Below are 18861 nucleotides of genomic sequence, written 5' to 3'. Positions count from 1 at the left end.
CGTTTTCCCAGAGAACTCGCCGCAGTCACGTACAAAACTTATCGTAAACAACAACTTCGATTCCTAGCCTCAACTCTAAGCCACAAACAAGTCATTTAAGTGCTAAAATAGGTGCTAAACTATGAAATAAAGCAATAAATGGGAATGGAAAATGGGTAACAGCGTATGGCGTGTAGAAATTGTTGAATGAAAAGCGAAAAGTGCTAAAAGCAGCCAGTCATCGCGTTGGTGACGGCTTGAACAAAACCTGCATAAAAATGGCAAAACAGTAAAAGTGGTCAGCAATAAAACTCGACTCGATCAGGTGACGGTGCAAATGCGTTGCATGCGTATGTATGCATAACATGCTTGTGTAAGAAAATACCGCACTTGAGTGGCATAATAAATTAGTTTAGTGGTGGAAAAATGCATGCACGTATAAACACCAGCAGCTGCATAAATTCAGGCGCTGGAATAGCATTTCTTCATATTTCTTGCATTGCTTCAAATACATACATAGTATGTAGCCTTGGAATCTTTGTTTATGCAATGTTGACTGAAAATTTGAAACGCCAAACTTAAACGATACAAACTTAAAATAAAATTATTATAGGTCATTTTCACTAGGAAGGTTTAGAATTGCCTGTTGGTTAGTCACACGGGGATCGTGGGTTAGGTAACCGCTTAAAATTACTGATTTAGCTCCATTTCATTGTTAATGGCTTTTCAATGTTTTATTTTCATTTATTCTGAATGTTATTAATTAGGTCAAATACTATATACACAAGTATAAAAAAATACGATTGTAAGATATATTTTAGTTATGGCACGGATTGATTTCGTGTCTCAGTAGTAAGTGAATTTTCATGACTAAAAGAAGAAAATTCATGTTAATGCTTATATCGTCTGATACCTTATAATATTTATGACCCAGATATAATCGAAAACCTGCGAAATATGAGAAAACAAGATTTTTTCTTTGATTTCGTTTTCGCCGGTTAAGGCCATATACATAAGAACATGCAAAAAAAACCTGCTGTGCGACCGGAAACTGACTCAAATTTTTAGTACTAGGTATAGTGTAATACTAAGAGGTTCCGCACAGTGGAAGAGCCCCATATAAAATGTAACAAAAAGTAGGAGATATGCTCTGAATGAGTAAATATGAAAAATGGTGGAATTTAGCGGACTGCCCTCCTCAATTAGTTCAGCCTTTAGTCTGTGTTTGCAGGAGGTTAGTGGTATGCTCGCATTCTGAGCAGAATTGACTTCAGATATTTGCGTCTACCTCCTTGACAGCTCGTTGGTCGAGAGAGCATTTTGATGTCAGCAGGTTGAGAGTCCGCCTGCATTCAATGGCTACTTTGGACGTTGCTCCGTTAGATTTGGGAGATTTTAGAGCAGCATGGCTGTCAGAATAGATATCGATAAGCTGTCCTGGAGGGGTGGATGTTATGAGCTACCAATCCGCCTCCATTGTAGCGTTTAACTCTGCTTGAAAGACGCTACAATGGTCCGGTTAGCGAAAAGCGAGTTAATCCCTCAGTCAGCATGAAATTTGTTCCAGAGATCCACAGGTGGAAAATTAACATTATCTCCGTAGCTGTACACATCCAGTGTGCTTTATGTGGTTATATTCCCCATTTTTTGCCTGTAGCCGTTTTACAGGCATACAGGGCGGAATTGGCCTTCCTGAAGCGGTATTCAGTGTCTAGAATAACTCCAATGTATTTGACCTCGGTTGGGAGAGTAAATGCCACCCCGTTTTGGGTGGGAGGTTTAAATAAAGGAGTTTTATACTTCTTTGTGAAAAGTATCATTTCTGTCTTGGTAGGATTGACACTAAGACCATATTCCTTGGACCAGATGCTTATCAGACTGAGTGCGTTAAGTCTTAGAAGTAGGGCGTCAGTAGAGGAGAGAGAACGGCCTCTTGGAGATTGCCTCTGGTCACATACTTTGTAATGGAACCATCCCCCAGTTCAGATAGAAAAATTCTCTTTTCGAGAAGGAGCCCAACATAGGGAGGGAGTCAACAACAGACTTCGGATAGAAATTGTTGAAAGCATCCTCGATGTCGAGAAAAACTCCAAACGTGTATTCCTTTATGGCCAATCCTTTCCCAATCGTCGATACGACATCGTGAAGTGCGGTCTCCTTAGATTTTCTCTTGGAATTTGCATGCTGATTCAAGGAAAGGTTGGAATTTTTTAAATTCCGTCGAATATATTTGCCGAGGAACCTCTCTAGAGTTTTAAGAAAGAAATCCTCCTTTTGGTAGGAACACACCTTTCTCCTTTGTCCGCTTGTATGGTATGTGGGTTAGTGTTAGGCAGGCTGTAAAAATCTGAGATAGCAGAGGGCACTGTATGACTGTAGCTTCCTGTAGTTGAGCGCGAAGATTCCGTCAAGTCGCTGAGATTTGCAGGGCTGAAAGGACATTCACCCTCTCATCACTTACGACATCCCTAAAGGTATCACCCAGAGATGAGTAGATTCTAGGACTAGGCAAACTACCGGAAGTGTCGTCCGAGCAGCCCGGAAGGTGAGTGCTCATAAGGTACTCCAGCATTTCGTCGCATGATGACGTATGAATTTCATTGCAATCAGATAACATTTTCCATATCCCTATATATTTTGTAGAACATTTTAACCGATTAGAAAGTCTGCAAAAATGGCAACTTGGCGGTCGCTGGAGGGTCAAATTTATCTACATATTTATTTGCTGAAAATCGCACTAGGTGTACCCCTGAAAAAATTTTATACAAAATAAGTTTGTTCCTCAGAAAATTCCTAATAGATTTTTTTTTACTTAAAACGACGATCAGTTGGCGACCGCTAATTAAAACGGCGTACTGCTATGTAGTCAATATGCTTTGAAAAATAAAATATTAATCATAGAAGAAAACTCTACCTGCCAACGAAAGCTATAAGCAAGGAAGTTGAAATTAGCAAGAATTGTTTTGAGAGTTTGAACATATTAGCCTTGAGTATATGTACATGTCATTTGTCCAAAAACCATTTGTGTCGCTTCGTGCTGCGGGGCACCTGCAATTAGTTTTTATTGCTGCAACTTCATTTACACAACATAAATATTTACAAATACTTAAAAATTTGCAAACGCAAGCCTGCCTACGCACTCAAAATGCTCAACACACTTTTAGAGCGGAAATATTAGTTTTATGAATAAGAAAACTGAAAAGCAGTGCCATAGGCCAAATCCCCTTCAGGTGAAGTTCTTTGCAAAACATCTTTGCCAGTTTAAGGTAAAACGAGCGGTGTAGGCCTAATGGAAAAGCAAGTGTGTTTGTATTTAACTCCACACACATTATTTTAAAAATGCGCATGTGTATGTTTGTGCAGTTTGCCTGAGTGTACTTTTATAATTGCGGTACGAACTTTTCTCATATGTGCTGCTACTCTCTTTAAATAGTTTAAAATTGTCTTTGCCAGTAAATAACAAAAAACTTTTGTCCGCAAGCGCTAAGGGGCCAAAGCGCATTTATGTATGTACATACGTAGTTATGTGGTTTCACTTTAATAAGCAAAATTTTAACATAAGTTTTCTGGCATATGAAAAGCCACTTCAATTTGCTTTCATGCTTCCGAGTGGCAAAGATGGCAGGATATTTGCAATGTGTTGATGAAGCTGTGGAGGGCAATCAAAGAGTGAAGCGCAGCCAGCTGCAGCCGGAAACTCAGTCGTCGCAATTTAGCATGGCATGACATGGCATGGAAAGGCCGACAATCGGAAGAGTAAGCAGATATTTAAACACTCAAGCAGACAATCTGCCAGCTCTGCCAGTCAGCTAGCCTGCCAGACACTTTGACATGCTGTTAACCCGGTAATGGAGAAAGTTTAAGTTTTTATGCCTTTGGCATTTTGGCTTCACTTGCCGGTCGTGTGCCGTGTACACGCAGCAGAAGGCTGTCTGCTATGCAGCAGGCTAACGACTAGGCGGTAGCTGCGGCTCGAGCGTTATGCGCTGTTAAACTACACTTCCCACAGCTGCACATTGCAATTTGCTACACTGAGCTTGCCTTGGCTTCATCTTCTCATGCATACATATATTCATATACATACATATACTTTTTCTTTTTGCCTCCTTGTTTGCTGTCCTGCTACACTTATTGGCTGACTGGTTGGCTTGCTGTCTGGCAAATTATTTAAACACATTTTCAGTTTGCTGTTTTAGTTAATTTATTCAACTCTTCGCACACACTTGCCACTTCACAGACCGCACACACACACACACACACACAAGCGAGCATGCAAGCACACATTAATAATTTGTGTAGTTTTCGTTGCATACTTTTTTGGGAAAACATTTGAAAATTTCATGTTGTCAAGCCGTTTTAATGAAACCAAAAATTTTTGCCTGCAACCGTTTGTGGCTTCGCCGTTTTGCATGCTAAACGCGCTGAGATAAATGGCGCACACACTCATGTTTGATGTGGCGCAAATTTAGCGTAAATTTAGTTTAAAGCCAAGTTATGGGTGCTTGCCAAAATAACATGCATCATTATGTTTTTACATGTATGTATGTATGTACTCATATTTGTATGAAAATACGAGGTACACATTACATTAGACTGGGTTGGTCCCCATACTAAAAACCGCCAAAATAGAAACCTCTTCCTAAGTTTTTGTATTTTTCAATCGCTTTAAAAGTGTGATATATCGCTGAAAATATATACGTATTTCAGTACTACTACATCTTTCTAAGATGCTGAAGCAGCTCCTTAGCCTAATAAATTATACAACTTAGTTTCTACCCCACCATGCACATAGATTTTTTCTTTTGCATTTTAAAAATAAATTAATAAACAGAAAAATGCCGACTAAATGCTGATGTTACTAGATAACTCATACGCCATGGCATGCGAGTAATATTGACTGGCAAGCATATAATCAAGCAGAGTTGGGATCGGTGTGAACTTTTGTTATTTTATTTAGTGCATTACTACAAAACTCGCATTTCAAAATTCAACTCCAATATACATATGTGACATATCGTTTTTCTCGAAATCTTTTTTTTTTTTTGAGCGTAGGTTCTTTTTAACTTTACGTGTCACATATGTTCTTGCCCGTCTACCAAAATTTGTCGCGTGCCACGGCGTATGAGTTATCTATGAACATCAACATTTACAGGCCTATTCTGGCAACTGTCTTTCAATTTACCAGAATTGGAAACTATGGAACTTGAAAGCTCTTTGCTGTCTTCCGTAAGATCTGCTAACGAGGGGGTCATAGAGTAATGTTGTACGCATTTTAGCAAAAAGTTTTTTAAAGCTTAAATTAAATAAACAAAAATATTTTTTCTTTTTAAAAAATATTTTAAACTAAATAATGTTTTAAATTAAACGAAATCAAAAACAAAAATATGTTGTTCTTTTTAAAACAATAAAAACTAAAAATTTAAAAAAATGTGATTTGAAAAAAAATAAGTCAAAAAAGAAAAATATAGTATTAAAAATTAAATTGAATCCAAAAAAAGAATATATATTTTTTAACCAAAATCTATTTTGTTAAGAGAAAATAAAATTAAGTAAAGGAAAAAAATATAAGATCGCAAAAATTAAGAGAAGTAAAAAACATATTTATTTTTAGGAAACAATAAAATTTAAAACTAAAAGAAAGTTAAACTGACAAAATCAAAAGTATTTAATTAAAACATCAAAAAAAAAATACGTGTCTAAAAATTTAATGAAATTAAAAAATATAGGTATACTTGTCTTTATAAGAAAATTTAATTCTTAAAAAAATTAAATAAGATACGTTTCTAAAAAGGGAAATGAAATCAAAAATATATAATTATAATTTTAAGAAAGTTTTATTCTTAAAAAAAATAAATTGAGAAATATATACTTTTTTCTTTTTACGATAATGAAATCTAATAACTAAAATAAATCTAAGTTTAAAAAAGAAAAAAATATAGTAATAAAATTAGCTGTCGAGGTTTCACACCCGGATCTCTTGAAAGACACATCACAGCTTTGATCACGCGGCCATTGTGACTGTTGGAGCAACGCGCGCTGATATACAAGTGCCTTTTCTCAAAATAGATTCTCACGATCACGTTATCAACGAATCTATTGCCTTAGCAGGACTTGGCAAAGCCGACAGCTCGGCCGAATCTATCCTCGACACCGGTAGAAAAAATAAAATTTGCATCTATAACAGTTGCCAACAACAGTTGTCAATCAAAAATGCGATATCGCCAATGCGAAAATCCCCAAGTTCTATATCATAGCAGTTGCCACATGGTGTGTTTGTCACAGACACGGTTTACACGGTTTATGTGAAAAATTTTGAAGTGAAACTACCTTCTAAAAATTATTGTATCATGGCAATGCTTTGCTCAATGTAAAACTTTTAAAATCTTTCGACGCAAATATTTCGGAAATGGTTCAATAAATCCTAAACCTAAAAAGTTTCAGATCGAGCACTTCATTCATATTTGTAAATATATGTACATATGTACTTTTCCACAATACATGTATGTATAGGTTTACCCCGTTCTCATTTTTTTACACAAACATTAATTTAACTTAAACATTTTACTCGCTTTTCCATCACACATATGTAGTTATGTATGTATATGGGAATGTTCCACTTGACAGCTTTAGTGCCACAAAATCTACGGTCTGTATTAAAATTGTGTTGGCTTCCAACAAAGTCGTAAATATGCCAAAAATTTGTTGCAGCAAAGCTGGCTAGACTAAGCATTAAAAAATTTAATTCAGATTAATAAAAAAGTAGGATTTATAGTTTTGGCTAAAAACAAGTGAAAGTTAAGCCCTTTATACCGAAGTTATTTAAAATAAGTAGGAAAAATTAAAAAAAGAAAAAAGCGCAAATTTAAATGTTTTGCGAATGACATGGAATACAATTAGGAGTTATGAAGCATACAAAAGAGTGAGTTAGTAAGTTATGCTCTAAGTGTTTAATTTTTAATAGTATTTAACTAACTAAAAAACACATGTATAAATTATAGCCTGGATCAACATACGGGACTCTTTCTGAAGAGAGCTTCCACCTTACTCAAAAGTCAAAACAATAAGAAAGTTTGATTTCCTAAATATTTTTGAAGAGGGTTGCCAGCTACACAGAAATTAAAAATAACCTTAATTAGGAGGAAAACTAAAGATTTTCATATACGAGAACAATTTGACAAATGAGTGGCTCGTACACAAGTAACAAACGAGAAAGCTTTAAAAAAAAACTTGATTTCGAAATTTAATTCAAAATCCATATAATTAGTAAGTTGGTGGAAACCTTTTATATATGTACATGGGTGTTAGTCAAAAAAGCTTATATTTTATTTCACAATTTCGAAGAGGGTTGCCACCTGCATACAAATTTAAAGGCCATTCAATTAGTAACTTAATTGAAACCTTTTATATACGGAAAATGTAGGTATAATATACATAGATGTTAATCGAAATGAGTGAAGAAGTTCCTATTTATTTGTTTGTGTTAAGAAAAGGGTTGCCACCTTACTGTGAAAATCAGTTTTTTTAATAACTAAATGGAAATATTTTACTATACATAGGTGTTATTATGCTTAGATGTTGATCGAAAAGTGTTTAGGAAGTTCTTATTTCTTTATTTGTATTTTTGAAGAGGGTTGCCACCTCTTTAAAAATTTAGAATCAATTTAAATTACAAATTCTATTGAACATTATACGAAGGGTTTCAAACGATAGAGGTGAAACTGAGCTTTATTTCCAAATTATTTTTCAAGAAGGTTGCCAACTGTTTAGCAATTCAAAATCAGTTAAGTTGACAAATTAAATTAAACAAGATGGTTAATTAAGAACTCTTTCTAATAAACTTTTGAAGGGAGAGGTTTAAGTAAGCCTTATTTATAAACTATATTTGAAGAAGATTACCGCTGGTAAAAAATTCAAGCTTAATTTTATGAGAGATATAACTACACATTACAATATGAGTGTCAAACGGATGAGGTTAAAAAAATTGTTTCTCAACAACAGCCTTTAAGAGAGTTTGCTACCTATTCTAAAAGTTACACATTTTACAATCGAAATATTAAACGAGATGTTTATATAATCCAACATTTTCTGGCTATGTAAAATAAAAATTTGAAGAAATGTCGCTCATGTTTTTTTTATGGTTAGGGCTCGTTACAAAGACTATCTGAGGCATATAAGTTGAAAAGCTGATTTTATTAAATTTTCCACTGACATTGACCAGATATCATGAGACATCATTTGAATCACACAACTCCTAGGAATCGTATATTTTTTATGTTAAATGAAAGATATGCAAATTCTTAGAGAGTTGCAGAACAAAATTATTTTCCAACTATGCTTTTTATCGTGCATTTAAATGAAGCTATGTCGAAATAAAGTTATGTTATTATTTTAATTTCAAATACTAATATTCGTAAATTTAAGTAACCCCTAAGGACATCACGACAGTAATTACTACACCCACACTCTAAATGGTCGCTTTACCTGCGCGTTTTAATCAGCACTTAAGTAAGCTTCAAAGCACCAAAAGTTATTTACATTTATTAGGCTAGTTGAATTTATGACGCCCAAAAGCACACTACTAATTTATATGCGGGAAACTTTGATGCCAAGTTGCTGACTTTTTTTTAGCTTTTTTGATGACTGCCAAAAGTTAATCTTATGTTTTTATAAATGCATGTAATTGCTTAGTTATTAGCTTCAAAATATTGCGTTATTGCGCTAAATATGACATAAGATAAAACATAATACATATAGAAATTAAGACGAAAAAAGAAGAGAATAATCCCGTCGCCACTGTATGTGTTATTAAAAAGGCGTACCACAGCAAATTTTCATAAAAATTCACAAAACTTTTGCACATAATTTGGATATTTCGATAATTTCAAAGCGCGCAGCAGGGGTTGCATGCCTGTTAATGGGCGCATAATCCGTCAAGTATGCTACAAACAAAATGTTTAAAGGTAAATTTATATATGTATGTATGCAACAGTAAATGAGTTGCTACAAGCTCGCTTACCTTTTGCATAATTTTATGATTAACTGACGCAATGAAACTTAGACGGAAGTAAGAAAAAAAAGAAGAAGAAAAATAGAAGTAGAAGTATACTGAGAAAAAGAAAATGACAGAAATATAAAGCAGTTGACTGGCGTTGACTGTGGCGCCAAAGTGTGAAAAGCAAGAAAGTTGAGTTAAAAAGACCACAGGGATGAATTTAAATGAACTGAAATTATATTACGGCACACACACAAATGCACACAAAAGTAGATAAGTTAGCCATGCAGTATAGCCGAGCACCCGTGCGGTCAGACAGCAGCAAAAAGGACAATTTGCCTTGTGTTANCAAGTATGCTACAAACAAAATGTTTAAAGGTAAATTTATATATGTATGTAAATGAGTTGCTACAAGCTCGCTTACCTTTTGCATAATTTTATGATTAACTGACGCAATGAAACTTAGACGGAAGTAAGCAAAAAAAAAAAGAAGAAAAATAGAAGTAGAAGTATACTGAGAAAAAGAAAATGACAGAAATATAAAGCAGTTTACTGGCGTTGACTGTTGCGCCAAAGTGTGAAAAGCAAGAAAGTTGAGTTAAAAAGACCACAGGGATGAATTTAAATGAACTGAAATTATATTACGACACACACAAATGCACACAAAAGTGGATAAGTTAGCCATGCAGTATAGCCGAGCACCCGTGCGGTCAGACAGCAGCAAAAAGGACAATTTGCCTTGTGTTGGTGTGGTTGGTCGCGAACAGCGCAAGTAAAGTAACTACATAAGTACATTTTTATGCAACAAAAGTTTCGATTTGATTTACTCGCTTTTTCATGTCTCTGCTTTTTGCTTGATCTCCGGTTTTTCTTTTGTCTTTTGGGACTTCTATATAGCTTCTCTTTTTTGCTGTTGTTGGTTAACTTTACACTTTTAGTGGTTTTTCTAAGTTACACTTTGAGTTGTCTAGTTGGTACTTCGTTATTTATGCTGTAGGCTAACAACACTTTTTGATGAATTAATGTAGGTATAATCATGTTGTTACTTAATTCAACATTTTTTGCCTAGCAGTTTCACAGCAGCCTTCGTTAGACTTTGCTAGAGACGTCTCAAGTTGCACGAACGAATCCTTTAGCTCGTACTTTTTTCGGAAATGACAAAACACCGGAAGAGCAGAGACATCACCAGTGTAAAATTTTTCGGTCTGTACTCATCTAACACGTCGCTTTTGAATGAAAGTTAATGAATAAAGATATAACATCGAATTTTCTTTTCTGATTCTACAAATACATTGCTTGTATGTGGACTTCCGATGCACATAGGGACGAATCGACAATTTAGGACGACAAGAATGGAAAAACCAAAGTCTTTAAATCGAATCACGCATACCTTTCTCATACTCCTTACAAGTCAGTCCACAATGTAACACACAAATTTTGACTTTTACCGCATCCCGAATAATAGGAGTTTTACTTTTAACGCCATGCAACCTTTTTTATTCATTTTTGAACAAATCGTCCGCCGTATTGGATCCGCCATATTGGATCCGCCATATTGATTTTTGAAAATTGAATATCAATTTCGATATCAGTGACGAATGTCGTCAGAAAATGCGAATAACTATTTCTTAGCACATGCTAATCATATGAGCAAAAAAGACTTTAGCTTAGGGTTTTTCAACAAATTATAGCAAGTGTACATTTTTAGTGCATAATTTCAAAAATACCAAATTTTGAGTTGTGTCACTTTTGAGGCTCGTGTGCGATATAAATTTTTGTATGTATGTGACCACATAATTCGGTTTAAATCCGATCATTGGAATATGAAGAAATTAACGGTATTCTTAAATTTTTATACGAGAATTGAAGTCGGTTTTGTTTTCTGCTTAAAAATTACTTGTTTCCATGTAGTCAATATTTCTCCGAAAATTGCGTATTTTTTCGCCGTCAACTTTTGAGCTCGCGCCTTTATTCGTGTCTAGTGACGATATTTCATAAATATGCTACATACAAATTTTTTACTTACATATACATATATATATTCCCTTTTTCAATTACTAAAATAGCATCTGCTGGTACATACCTGCAAAAAAGGAGAAAAAAATTTTCACATAAGTTCAATGACATTACAATTTCAAATACAGGCATATATCTATGTACTATGTTAATAACACATTTTAACTGTCAGTTGAGAGACATTTCCGTGTGCGACCAGTATATATAACATTAACAATTTTCTTAAAGGTAAATATGTATCTACATATGTATGTATGTCTATAAATACTAGCCACTATTTTCAAAGACAGGCAGAATGAAAAAGAAACCAACGTAGAGAGCGATTTTATTATTAATAAACGTTCTGGATGCAATATAAAAAAAAATTACTACCTGCCTTAAATGAAAATGTTAGTATGTAATGTATTTATAATGTTTTGTAAGATATGAAAAAGCAATAGAGCAAATGTAATATTCTGTCCGGCATTGCATGGCAAAGCAAGCTCTCGGCCAATACGAGTATTTCTTTATTCAGGAGTCCTTTTGAAAGTGCTGTTCGATGTTGGAATATTTATAGTATTCTTTTAGATAAATTTTCAAAGAATGAGCGGGCAAATAGAAAGTAAATTATTATTTATGCAGTACGCATGACCTCAACATTTAACAATTTTTGCTTGTACTTGTTGGTCAAGAAAAGGCATGTATGTAAATCACCTCAAGCCACAACAAACGAGTAAAAGAAAAATGTAAAATAAAAATTAAGCATTAAAAAGAAAAATTGTAGATTCTAGAAATAGGAAGATATTTTTAGATTTGTGTAAGAGCTTCAACCCTGCAAAATGTATTTCAAGTGAAAAATCTTCGTTTGGTAAATAAAAAAGTGATGTGTCTGTATTTTTGGAAATGAACTGAATGATAGCTGCTATGAGAAAAAGTTGTGCACAAAAGTAGCAGAAAAGAGCCTTTGAAAGGCAATCTCATTTCCGCTCATTTCCGTAGAGGTTATTGTATTTTATATGGTGCGCTTGTAAGTAAGTACGCATGCATCTACATATATCTTTGGAAATATAAAAAACCAGCAGGTTATTGCAGGAAATTGTGTGACGTCAACAATAAAAGAAATCAAGAAAACTATTGTACGCCCACATTTTTTTTTTTGAGTGCATGACCGAGCTTCTCCTGCAAGTGATGAATTCATATCACAAATAAAATAGCCTTTAGTTCAACCAAAGGCAGAATTTTATGGGAAATTTTTTTCCAGGTTGGGCGCGCCGCTATTTTAATAGAGTGATTACACTGGTTCACAAATTTTAATTTTGATTTTGTTCTCCAGATGCTACTATCCAATTTGTATGTAGAACCGCTCGTTGATTCCGAAAATCGAGTTTGTTTATTTTTGTATGGATGCGTTTTCGAGATATTTGCAATTTACCGTTATTCAGCTTAAAAAAAAAGAGTAGTTCCACTCAATTAAGTACATCTTATCAACCAACTAAATAATCGTAATGAAAGAAAATAAAATTCTCTATAAAACTAATATACATCACTTTTCGATAGCCCTGATAGTTTCTCAGAAATTAATAAATCATTCCAGATTTTTTGTTTTGTTTTTTTTATAGAAAAATGCAAAAAATTCAAACTTTAACAGGGGAAAAAGTCAATAAATAACAGTTTCTGTGCAAATATTTTGTACTTGTGTTAAAGCCTATTCCTTAAAAAAAACGAAGCAAGAAAATCGATAAACAAATAAGAAAATAATGACTGGTCAAATAAAAATTCGCAAGGATTTTTTGTGCAGGAAAGAGTGTTACTCAGACGCCACGTACACCTGAGTAGGTAGAGTATTTGCATCGAAAACAAGAGGCGTCAGAAGTAATTAACTAACTTCTCAGAAACTATCAGGGCTATGGAAAAGTGATGTATACGACTGACAGCTGACAGTCCACTGGTTTTAAGAAAAAGTAACATTATCACATTTTTTTAAACCCTGCATTCGTTATATACTGTAAATTTTATGTGTACGCCGCATAAAAAGTTCCGTTACTTTTTACCGTTATGCCCTATCGCTGTATGCGACTGTCAGTAGGCGGTTTGCTTTGATCGTTATTACAAAAAAGTGGGCACGAAAAAAACTAATGACAACTACTTATTGCTCTATACATATGTAAGGAAGGCTCACTGTGTGGTGAGCATCAAATTAATATATTCACGGATGTACACAAATTTTTCAATAATTTAGTTTAAGAAGCAAAAAGCTTTATATTTTCATTCAACATAACACGGTGCGACAGTAAATTTTGCACACAAAAAGATGAATATATTCGCGAAACTATTGCTAAATTATAGCAAAACTTCGTACTTAGTTTTTTCTCTGACGTCAGGATTTTTTAAAAGGACTTTTAAATTTAAAACTAATAGGTGGCAGTACTTAATATACTAGCTTTTTTTCCAAAGTAGGTCATAAGCTGTCTGTGCGAAAACTTCCATGCAAATCAGTTCACTGATTTCAGCGTATTAATTAAATTAAACATTTCTAATAGGTGGCAACTCTTAAAAAAAGTAGCCTACTTTCCAACCTAGGTCATAAGCTATCCGTGTGCGAAATTCCATGCATTCCGTTCAGTCGTTTCCGCATATTAAATAAACAAAACTTTTTTAACAGGTGGCAACTCTTAAAAAAAAACTATTAACCAATCTATCTGCGTACAAAATTTAATGCAAATCCGTCCAGTCGTTTCCGCGGGATTATTTCCCAAACATCCAAACATACCAACTTTCAAATTTATAATATTAGTAAGATAAGATAACTTACCTAAACGCTGTAGTACGTAAAATTTATATATATTACGAATAACGTAGGGTAAAACTATCTTACGATTCTAGCATTAAAATAGCAAAAAGTTTCGGCTGCGGCAAAAACTTCGGTCGTTTTTCTGCCGATGCCGAGTCTTCAGCCGAATATGAAAATATTGCCGAGACAAACCGAAGTCGAACGTTCGCTCGGACTCTACTATTGACCGACGATATCTACAAATATTAATATTATGGGGGAAGAAGTTCTCCACTCTGCTGAGTGTCACTAAAATCAGTAGAGAAGATGAACGCGAGTCTAACAAGGTACAATGTTCAAATGACCGCATGCCTCCCGACTTGGACTCCAAACCGTTCGATAAGATCAAAAATAAGATCTCAGTTGGCAATTTAAACGTCTGGCGTGTTTTATTCACCTAGGCCAAAATCAAAGAGCAGAAACGAGGAAAAACCCTCATACTAATTTTGTTATTCCATCCAACAATACAAGAATACAAGATTGCGCCAATCGAGCTGAGAGCAACTGGCCGTGACGTCAAAAAATACCAAAATGAGAGAGCAAGACGAACTCGACAAGAAATAGAGGAAGCATCGAACAAAAGGCAGTATTACCAAGTTTTGAATTTAAAAAAGCATCAAACATTTTTATTGGTTATTTTATGGACTTTGTATACATACATGATTTTATTGTAAGGATTCCGATTCAAATTAATAAAAATCAATGTTTCGATTTCTTCTGGCATGATTGAAGGCGCTGCTATATATTTTGTTGTCGCTTATGTCACTGTGCCATGATTTTGTTAAAATTTTTGTAAAGTTCCTTATCATTCAGGTAATAAGAAAACGACTCACCCAGGCGAGTTGCCTTCGGCGGACGTTTTAGAGCGACCGGTAATAGGAAATCGATTCGATGGCAATATTACCGGCAATAAATTTGTTTCCGAGGGCGACACGTTTTCTTATTGCCGGCAACACAAATTGTTTGGTGGGTTACCTTATAATAAATATGTATATATTTGTGCTCATTTTATGGCATACTTCCGAAGTCAGACCTATTTATATACAAGTAGATATTTATGCCAGTCAAATTTGTGTCAACCACAATTCAATGTTTACTTTTGAAGAAAAGAAACTGAAAATAAAAGGTGTTTACTCACTGTAAATGGCAGTGTAATTACGGAAAAGCTAGGTGTGTCGGTGTGTCTGTGTGTGTGAAAGATGTTAAAGAAAGGCTAGGAAATTCTTTGTGTAGAATATACTTAGATAAATGCAGCTTATTTTGGAAAATGGAATGCCTGAAAATTTGTGGTTAAAAGTATGCCAGCCAAATGTGGTTAGCACCAAAAAGCAAAATAATTTTCGACAGTTGAAAGTGTGTACATCGAAAAAAAATAAACGGAAATTTTCTCTTATAATATGCAAACTACCTTTGCCCGCTCCACTCAGTGTGCATGTGCACATCAATCTGTTGTACCAAATGCTGATCCTTTTGAAGCTATTACTCAGTCGTTATCTTTAACATATATTTTAAATTTTATTTAATATAAAGGGAAAGGTGGTTTGCATACATACGTACCTTTCGGAAATCGGGAAACTCCTCTACAAAATTCTTTTAAAATAAGTTTGTGTAAATACCTATACATAAAATATACCTATATGTTTTCTTTTGGGTGGCGATGATTTTCAAAAATATTCTCTAAACTAAGTTTTTTAATGATCTACCGTTTGACATCCATGTTAAAATAATTAATTTACTACCTAAATAGTTTTAGCTTATCTAAGCAGGTGACAACAGTCTACTAAAATGTAAATAGAGTAGTACACATTTCCTAAGCTCTTTACTAGTAATACCTATATATGCGTGTAAATTAAAAAGTTTCTATTAAAATTTTATTGAAATTGATTTTAACTTTCAGGTGGCAACCCTATCCAAAATATTTTGGATATAAAGCGAACTTAAACCCCATCGTTTGGTGGCCATGCAAATATACATACCTAATTTAATTTGTTATTTAAATTTATTTTGAATTTCAAAACAGGTGGCAACCCTCTATAAAATATAAAATTAAGAAAAAAGTTCCTTAAGTCTTTACTGGTAATACCTATGTATGTATGTGTGCATATTAAAAGGTTTTAACTAACTTAAGTAATTGATTTCAACATTCAGCTGGCAACCCTATTCAAAATATTTAAGATATAGTGCTAACTTAAACCTCTCCCGTTTGACATTTATATCAATATACATAATTTATTTTGTTGAATTGAAATTGCAGAGACGGTGGCAGCCCCCGTAAAAATATTTTCGAAATAAAACTTTTCTAAAAGTCTTTCGATCGATGCCCAATTAGGAATATTTAATTTAACATAGTAATTAAATTTAATTATATTTAAATAGCAGGTGGTAACCCTTATCAAAAGTAGTTTATAAATAAAAGCCTCTCAAGCTAATCCAACTTTTAGATCAATGACAACTTTTTCAAGAAGCATCCTTTCTCAAACTCAGATATAAATAGTATTTAACTCATTTTTTGAGACCCACAGTATATATTTAACTTGTTTTAACTTTTAACAACTGAAACATAGCATATAGCCACATATACGCCTTTGTGTCCTCAAGAATTACGTTTAAATATCTTTATGAGTGCAAAAACTAAATACGTAAGGCACCTAACAGTATGCAACGATTATTAGGAAAATTCCACCGGAATGAGTTTCCCAAATTTCGTGTGAAATTTCAAACACCCAACCGCCGTCGTTTCCGCTATAGTCCATCAATCCAACGCGATGACAATAGAAATCGCTGTCATTCTCCTCTTGGGCACCTAAAAGCAAACAAAGCCAAATATGACGCTGCTAAATTTGAACTGTATGCAGAAAGCTTACGAAAATATCATAAAAAATTGCTCACAGAAAAAGAAAAATATTACGAAGAAAAATAAGTGAGACTCCATGAAGCGGAAGTGACGGAAACAGGACATCCAGTGTCATTTTGAGACAATTTCTTTCGCGGAAGCGAGCGCAGAAAGCGACGTAACGAAAGCGTGCCAAAGGTTGCCTCAAAAGCTGTGAAAAGCAGTAAAAGACAACAAAGGCGGCTTAAACGCATCAAAATGACAACACAAAAGATGACAGACCAGGCAGGCAAACAAATGGTAAGAAAATTGAAAACAAAAAAAAAATGCAAAAGGAAGTAAATGGAAAGTGAAATCGAGTGCTGGAATGCGAGCCGAAGTGGAGCGCTAGCGAATGGCAACTGCCGCTATATGACTAGTAGATAGACTGCCGCTGATCAAGTGGCTCGCCGGCGAAGGCTGAGTTCAGCGCTTTAGCCATTAGCCAGCCACAAACAGCAGCGGCTGCGGCGCGGGAGCAAATGGACAAAGCAGCAGGAAGAGAAGAAGACTCAACAAAAGAAAATTAGAAAAAATTTTGCACTTTCCACAAATAGAAAAAAAAATTAAAAAAAAAATTGCGGTCACAGGCGACACGAGCGAGAAGCTTGAGATAGGCAGCGACAACAACAACCAAGCAAGGAAACTAAGACGAAGTAAAGCAACAATAGCACCAACAAAAACGTTGCTAAAAGCAGCAGCAACAACAAGTCTAATAGCAAAACCGCAACAGCAGCCGAAGAACCAGCCAACAAAAGCACCTTTGCAACAGAGACAAAAACAAATACAGAAAAAAGGGAGCAACGAAAAAAAAAACCCCATCAACAAACAACAAATTGAGAACAAGAATTTTGGGTCAGCAGCTACGAAAATAACTAAAAAAAAGCTTGTAAAAATAAAAAAATGCGGGTATATGGATATGTATTGTGTACACTGCTTTCAAAGTAAAACGAAAAGTTGTGGGCTAAAAGTTAAAAACCTGAAAAAATGCGCTGCCACTTCTCCGCTCACTCGCACGCTCGCTCGCCTTTTGGCGTCGACAAAAATTTTACATGAATGAGTTGCAGCAATGCGGGTTGAGGATGCCTTTGTTGTCACCACCGCGTGTGTGTGTGTGTGTGTGTGTGTCGGGTAGGAGCACTAGCAGCAACAACAGTCACAACAGCAAAAAAAAAGAAAAAAACTATCACTGCGACAATTTTTCCTGCAGCTGGTTGTTCTTATTGCTGCTGCTGCTGTTGCTGTCAGCTGCAGGAGTATGCGGGCTTTGAATGTTGCCAACAAAGTTGGAAATACTAAAAATAGGCTAAATAAATACGTATGCACGTATGCAGCTATGTATGTATGCATTTATAGCACAGCAACATCGAAGCTACGAAGCATCCTGCGGCAACAACCAGCAGCAGATCAACGCTTAGCAGACTGAAGGTACGTATGTATGTGTGTATGTATGTAGGTGTTTGGGAACCTATTTACTACACCCCAGTATATATAGGTATATGTATATATTTACTACTACTCTTACTGTTGCTGATGGCTGCGGTTACGCTGGCGACAAGCTGAAAAGGAAATTCAAGCTGAAAGCGCAGCGCCAACTTTGGTTGCCTCAATGAAAGTGAAAGCTGTCGCACACTGATGGACATGCACAAAAGCAGGAAAGGTGCATATACATATAAGTATACAGTTAACCGGCATGAAAGTGAGTCTCGTACGCCCTTTGCAGAGATTGGTGGTTGGGGGAACATTCAGCCCATCAATTACTTTTGTTTGCACTGCTATCGAGCACCACACACACACACATCGAGTAACTGATGAACATTTAATAACTAATGAAGATGAGTGCTAACTCAGCAGTTATTAAATTTTGTCACTTTCGATTTCATTCAAAATTTTTGTCTCTGAATGCTATGAATTATGATGTTATATCACTTGAATCCACGATCCAGAAAATAAAGGTCGCGCCATTCGCGGACCGCTAACCCTCTCTTCGTCGATTTGACAGCATCCACCCAAACGTTGACGTCATAAAATACTTTTGTTTACTATTCACTGTTGCCAACTTGATGCGAAATCGCGAAAATTTTTGAGTTTGTTGCTTGGTGCGTTTTTGGTGCTTTTGTTTTTAGTTTGAAGACACCAAATTAGAAAATCTTAAAAAAATGGAAGCAAAATTTATAGCAATCGTAAGTGTGG

At 35.0% G+C, this 18861-nt stretch overlaps 1 long non-coding RNA gene across 1 annotated transcript in view; it reads right to left on the bottom strand.

The window, feature by feature from the left end:
- Positions 1-3064: 3064 nt before the first annotated feature.
- LOC108369969 (uncharacterized) overlaps positions 3065-18861 on the bottom strand; it is a 22128-nt gene continuing 6331 nt past the window's right edge. Inside the window, exon 3 of the long non-coding RNA XR_001848583.1 lies at positions 3065-3084. This is a non-coding gene — a long non-coding RNA (uncharacterized LOC108369969). The remainder of the gene's footprint in view (positions 3085-18861) is intronic.

This window comes from Rhagoletis zephyria, unplaced genomic scaffold, assembly GCF_001687245.7.
Source record: "Rhagoletis zephyria isolate East Lansing unplaced genomic scaffold, Rhagoletis_zephyria_1.1 Rzeph_scaffold_03934, whole genome shotgun sequence".
Classification (NCBI taxonomy): Eukaryota; Metazoa; Arthropoda; class Insecta; order Diptera; family Tephritidae; genus Rhagoletis; species Rhagoletis zephyria.
This window is presented reverse-complemented; position numbering and strand designations above follow the sequence as displayed.